The sequence below is a fragment of the Benincasa hispida genome, chromosome 9 (genome assembly GCF_027475165.1).
Source record: "Benincasa hispida cultivar pf3 chromosome 9, pf3_genome.v1.1, whole genome shotgun sequence".
Classification (NCBI taxonomy): domain Eukaryota; kingdom Viridiplantae; phylum Streptophyta; class Magnoliopsida; order Cucurbitales; family Cucurbitaceae; genus Benincasa; species Benincasa hispida.
This window is the reverse complement of record NC_143486.1, coordinates 40,467,697-40,474,315: the sequence shown is the minus strand read 5'-3', so window position 1 is coordinate 40,474,315 and position 6,619 is coordinate 40,467,697. Positions and strand designations below refer to the sequence as shown.

At 36.6% G+C, this 6,619-nt stretch overlaps 1 long non-coding RNA gene across 1 annotated transcript; it reads right to left on the bottom strand.

Annotated features, from left to right (window-relative positions):
- Positions 1–4,061: 4,061 nt before the first annotated feature.
- Positions 4,062–6,619, bottom strand: LOC150033808 (uncharacterized). Its single transcript, XR_016532435.1, has 3 exons — positions 6,299–6,619; positions 6,083–6,203; positions 4,062–5,992 (listed from the first exon to the last, which is right to left on the bottom strand). It is a non-coding gene; the product is annotated as an uncharacterized LOC150033808 (long non-coding RNA).

Here is a 6,619-nt window from a genome sequence, read left to right as displayed (position 1 = left end):
TCAAGAGTTTGGTTTCAGAAACTGTGAATCAAGCTCTTAAACTCTCGATGCAAGTAACATCGTCTGGAGATCAGGAACTCCCGATGGATAAATACATCCGTCGGGAGGAAATAAACTCCCAACGTTGTACATGAGGCGTTGAGAGTTGTCCTCACTCCCGACAATGTGTATATGTGTTTCATTTTAGGCGGTTAACCTAAACTATGCTAGACAACTTATGTGTTGAACTAATTATACGCCAGTTGTAGTTCATCATGCACTGATCGCAATACTTTTTACAGATTGCCAAACATAAACAACCTACAAGTTTCTTAGTGTGAATCGAGGTCGAGCTCAGGGATTTGTACTGTGAATGTTTGGAAAGTACAAGCATGCAGCAAGAACTAAAATAATTCTAAGAATCAAAGATCAAGCGATTAAAGAAACTATGCGATTAAATTATCTAAACAGACAAAGAAATCTATGAGTTTAATTCTTAGAAACTTATGTAGACAACAACTTTAACGTGTGTAAGGAATGTATGGAGAAGTAGGGATTGGGGGAAAGTAAATACCATATCCATAAGTTTAGTTCCAAGGTTAATCCCAGCTCTCATCATCCGTTCATCGCACACCTCTCGATGGCCAGCCACATTTTCCATATTTCTATGACGTATGAATGATGTTGCATTGAGCATAATGTTATTTTTTATCTGTAGATACACTTCTTATTTTGCTTAGTGAGATCCACAACTACTTACCCTCTTGGGAAGTTGGTTATAGCTACTTGACTTAATGAGTGATCATGGGTAAGTATTTAAATATACACACACTGAGCAAACAGGATTAACCCTTAAAGGTTGAACTTAGCTCATAGCATTAAGCTCCCTCTTTACCCCGTTGAGATTAGTTACTCATGACGAATGAAAGAAAAGTGGAAGTAAAGAGAGAGGAGATCATGAAAGTAGACATGATGATATAAAAAACAAGAATAGATTTGTTATTTACAAAAGTGAGTTATCTCTTAGTCTCAAATGCAATACAACTATAAAAGATTAGAAGGGAGTAAGGGAAAAGGCACTTGTTAGCATTTTCTTGCTTCCAATAGGTGTAATGTCGAGACTGCTGGTGACAAAATGATGGTGTGGAGTAGAGAATACCCTCTCAAGCTCTTGCTTCTGTAAAGCTCCAATGATAAGTCAGGGTGGAGTTGGAAGTGGAAGCTCTCAGAAGTACTATCTGGTTTAATCTTTGCTTGTGGTAGAAGTCACGTGCCTAAGGATGTTCTCAGGTAAAATCTCGACTCGTCGAACCTTTTCTTTATAGTCGTCAAGGCTCTATTTATGGAGCCATGAACTGAAAACTGTTGGTATTCCCGCTTTGATTAATTATCCTCTCTAATGTGGTAGGTGAACATGTCAGCACTACAATCATAATCAACATTCTGAAGCTTTCGGCAGAAGATTCGCTGGCATGATATACCTCTTGTAGAACTTCTTCAAAGCTCGTTCTCTAGTTGCAATCTTCTCCAAATCTTGTTGCAAACCACCTCAAGATCTTCTCCTCTATTCTCTTGGTGCTCTAGATTGAGTTGTGGGACTCAAAACAAATGGGACTTCAAAGCTCCTTTATTCTCAAGGGATAAAGAAGAATTGCTCACAACAACAATCTAGTTGAAGAACCCTCTCTTTAGCACGATTTTTCTCTAAAATTCTCTCTTGATTGCATGCCTGAAATTTACTCCAAACTCTTCAATATATTGCAGATCAACATGCAAGGGAAAGAGTTGCATGAATTGCAGTTCATGCTTGGGGTAACACAAGGCAATGGTGATGGCTTTTGTGTGAGCAAGTAGAAGATGGATAATGGAAAACCAAGTTTTTCCATTTTGTGTTTTGTTTTTCTAATTTTCCAATTTTTCTCAAAATCAAAACTTTGATATTTCCAAAATCCATTTTGATTTTAAAAACTGAAAAAATAAAATTAATTTCATAAATTAATTTTTAAATAAAACTTAATGAATTTAATATCAAATATTAAATTAATTTTTAAACACATCCATCTTTATATATTTAAATATAAATTCTCCTATTCCATTTAATTCTCAAATTAAACACGTAATTATATCTCATATAATTACACATTCCCTTAATTCTAATTTGAACGTTTCAAATTAACTTATCACGCTACTCTAGAGCTAGTCCGTTACGAGCTGGTAGGGGGACCTCGCGGACCTACAGATCATAATATATATGATAGAACATATAGTTTGTAATATATTAAGTGATTAATATATATATATATGTATATATATTAAATTCAATTTTTTTAATTTGAATTTAATTTAATTAAAATTAAAGGGGAGGGAGTTATAAATCCCTCACCCATTATTTTCTCAAACTCTCTCACATAACAAACTGAAGAAAAAAAATGGAGACGAGTTCTCTCTCGTTCTTCTCTTGCTCTCTGTGTTATGCAAATGAGTGTATAGAGAAGAAAATCTCTCTCAATACTCTTCTTCCCTTCCCTTTTACCGAAATAAGTATAAGCCCACACCTTTGCACGATTCTTGTCCCTGAGAATAACAGGGAAGACCTCGTTGTGGTGTCCGATTATAATGTTCGAGAGATCGGGAGAAGACGATGCGAATTGGAGGAATGTGAAGAATTGGTTTTCAACGGGTATGTGATATCTTATCTCTTTTCTTCATTTTCACAATAATAGCATGTTTGATTTAATACTGTTTATCAATTGTTTTTGTCACTCTGAATTTTGTATGTCATATAAAACGAAATCTAGAGACCGATGCATCCAATTAGTGGGGAATTCCAATCCCTTCAAATGGGTTTTTAGAAATAAGATGGATGAAAATGGAATATTATTAGAAATAAAGCTAGACTTGTAGCTCAAAGTTATTATCAAGAAGAACGTATAGATTACGAAGTAACTTTTGCACCGGTTGCTAGATTAGAAGCTATTAGAATGTTGCTTGCTTTTACTTAAGAATTTCATTTTGTATCAAATGGATGTGAAAAGTTCCTTTTTAAATGGTTATATTGTGGTGGAATTTTGTGTAGAAGTTTTGATTTGCTTAATCTTGTTTATGAGTTGAAAAAGGCTTTTTATAGCTTAAAACAAGCCCCAAGAGCTTGGTATGATAGACTTAGTAATTTTTTATTTGACAATAATATGCTTATAGTACAAATATATGTCAATGATATTATATTTGGTTCTACTAATACATCTTTGTGTGAAGAATTTTCTAAAGTGTATGCATGGTAAGTTTGAGATGAGTATGATAGGAGAACTTAGTTTCTTCCTTAGGCTCCAAATCAAGCAACTCAAGGATGACATCTTAATAAGTCAAGAAAAAATATACAAGGGATTTGCTCAAGAGATTCAAATTCAATGAAGGTAAAATTGTAAAAACTTCTATGATATGAGCATCACCACCAAGCTTGACAAAGATGAAAAAGATAAATGTGTGGACATAAAGTCTTATCGAGGTATGATTTGATCTTTACTTTATTTTGCCATTAATAAATCTGATATCATGTTTATAGTATGTCTTTGTGTTAGATTTCAATTTTGTCCTAAGGAATCACATTTGCATGCTGTTAAAAGAATATTTAAATATTTGCTTGGAACTATTGATGTAGGCTTGTGGTATCCTAAAAATGTTAAATTTAATTTGGTTGGATATTCCGATGTAGATTTTGCCGGTAGTTTACTTGACCATAAGAGTACTAGTGAGACTTTCCAATTTCATGGTAGTTCCTTAGTATCTTGGTTTAGTAAAAAGCAAAATTTGATTGCTTTATCCACTACCGGAATGAAATATATCACGGTTGCTAGTTGTTGTGACAAATTTTTTGGATAAAGAAAATTCTTTGTGGTTTTGGATTAAAATTTGATAATATGCCCATATATTGTGATAATACTAGTGCTATTAATTTGACTAAAAATCCTATACATCATTCTAGACCTAAGCATATTGATATTAGACATCACTTTATTAGAGAGCATGTGCAAAATGGTCACATTAGTTTTGAATTTGTGAGCTCTAATAATCAATTAGCGGATACTTTTACCAAGTTCAAGAATTCTGCCTATTTGTTGTATCGGGTGTTGGCCGAAAAGTACTTCTCATAAAAGCGCTCCTTGAACTGCTCCTAGGTTGCAAGTTCACCACAGTATCAATCATCTTTTCTGCTGAACGCCTCTAGATTTTCGCGTTACCAGTCAACATGAAGACTGCACATTGAAGCTTGTGCTCTTCCGGGCACCTCATAAAACGGAATATTGTTTCAATAGATGACAACCACATCTTGGCTTTGGTGGGGTCCCCCAACGATCTATCAAAGTGGCGAGGATTATACTTCCGAAAATCCTTCAGATGTTTAGCCTCAAGAGACAGACCCTACATGTCTCTATCCTGCGGTCGGGTTTGTTGTAACGGCTCGGGTGGCACCGGTTCCTCCTGAGCCTGGGTCTGGGCAGTCTGTCCTGCCATCGTGCTAAAAATCAGCTCATGCAGCTTTCCCATTAGAGAGAATGCAACAACTTCACTAATTCTAGCTTCCATCGTCTTTTCATCAATTTGGGTCATAGGCGGATTTGGAGCCGTCGGAACAGTCTGACTACTCTCACCTTTCTCTGCTTGCATTTCCTCTCTAACTATCTTTCTTGTTCTAGGTTTAGGTGTCATGTCCTGTCATAAATTCATACGTTAGCTAGCTATTTCTGGGTCTTTCTCAGAAATCATGTATTTAAAACGCTACATCACTGTTCTCATATATGCATTAAAACTTTCATTAGTAGGACGTACCTGGCGATGATGAGGGATCCGTTACTGGGCCACAGGGACTATCTAGACTTACGTAGTAAGTCAGTCTGCAGAACCCAAAACATGGACTCTGATACCAACTGTAACGACCCGACCCCCTAGGACTTAAGTTAGGCCGTTACTAAATACATGCATGCATGGAACTCAAAACGACACTTGGTTATGGCGAAATAAATGCTAATTAAATAAGGTAAGTTCAAAAGACTTTCATTAAATTTAAATACTAAAACAATAGTAGGGTACCCATAAATCATAAAGGATAATAAATAAGTCTGAAAAGCGATTCTTAAAAGTAAGTTTTAAACATCAAAACTAAAAGTTAAGAGAAACATGAAAAGAATTCTAAATCTCATGATGCGGAAGCGTAAAAACTAGTCCCAGTAACTCGATCACGAATTCCGCTTGTCCATCGCTAGTGCATCTCTAACCTTACCCGAAACAACAACATGAGAAAGAATGAGTATAAAATACTCAGTAAGTAACCCCACTACTAGGGTCAGGCTAGACATCTATGTCCTCTAGATACTCACCTTTGGTGAAACATATACACTGCTCTAGTCTCATGGGACGTATATACACATGAAACAAGAAGGAGACTGAGTCTTATCCTACTATAATTAAGTATGCCCACTACCTTTGGTGAATTCCGAAGGAGACATAAACTGGTGAATCCCGAAGGAAACACAAACTGGTGAATCCCGAAGGAAACATAAAATCTAATCGACATCTAACTAATCAGTAAGGACATTTGCACAGTCTCAACATCATAATCATCACTGTACGAATCTATGACATACATATAAACCTCAACATCGTGGCTCTACAACATACATATATACCTCAATATCATGGTTCTACAACATACATGTATATCTCAACATCATCAGATCAAATACAACCATGGAAGCATATACCATCTCATACTAGCATTCAAGTGTCTATGTGCATAAATAAATAATTCGGATCTCGTAACAGAACATACTTTGATCATGTTATACTATCAATCTATCATGTTATCATTAGGCCATAACATTCATTTATCAAGCTAACATATATCTAATGCCTGGCCTGTGGGCAGTTCTAATAATAAGATTACTTACCTCAAAGTTAAGTCCAAAATTAACCCAAGCAATTAATCTCCAACAAGGTAACTCTCGAATTAATTCCCCTAGCACAAAACACAAACACTAGAATTCAATCTTTGGAGCCAAAACCAAAACATACCACATTTAATCCAACGAACCCCAATTTAACTTACCAAAGTTATGGCTTGGTCCATAATCAAATCCACAATCAAAAGTTTGATTAACCAACCCGAAACAACTTTTGCAATGCCGCACGATCCGCTTTCGATCTTAAAACTCTTCCAACACTCAAATCTATGGCCCAAACATGATGGTCGTTCATAATTTTAGCCAAAATCAACCGAGTATTCTAAAATCCCCAAAGGAAATTCTAAAAACTTTTATCTTACCTAAGGACTCCGAGAATTTGGCACAAGCAACAGTGGCGGCGACAGAAGAAATCCGACGGTTAGGCAGCGGATCCGGCGTGACGACGCAGATCTGACGGTGAGGTGAAGTGAACCTAGGCTGGATAGATCGGGCTGGATGACGGGACGGGCGGCTCAGCGGTCAGCGATGAACGGCGAGCGACAGAAAACCTTTCGATTTGGCACGACGTGGCTACCGACATCGAGACATTCGATGGCGTGGAAGAATGGCTTCGCGGCTGACGGCGGCAGAATGACGCGGCTGGAAGTAGGGCTCTGTGAAGGAAGAAGAAATTGAGGGGC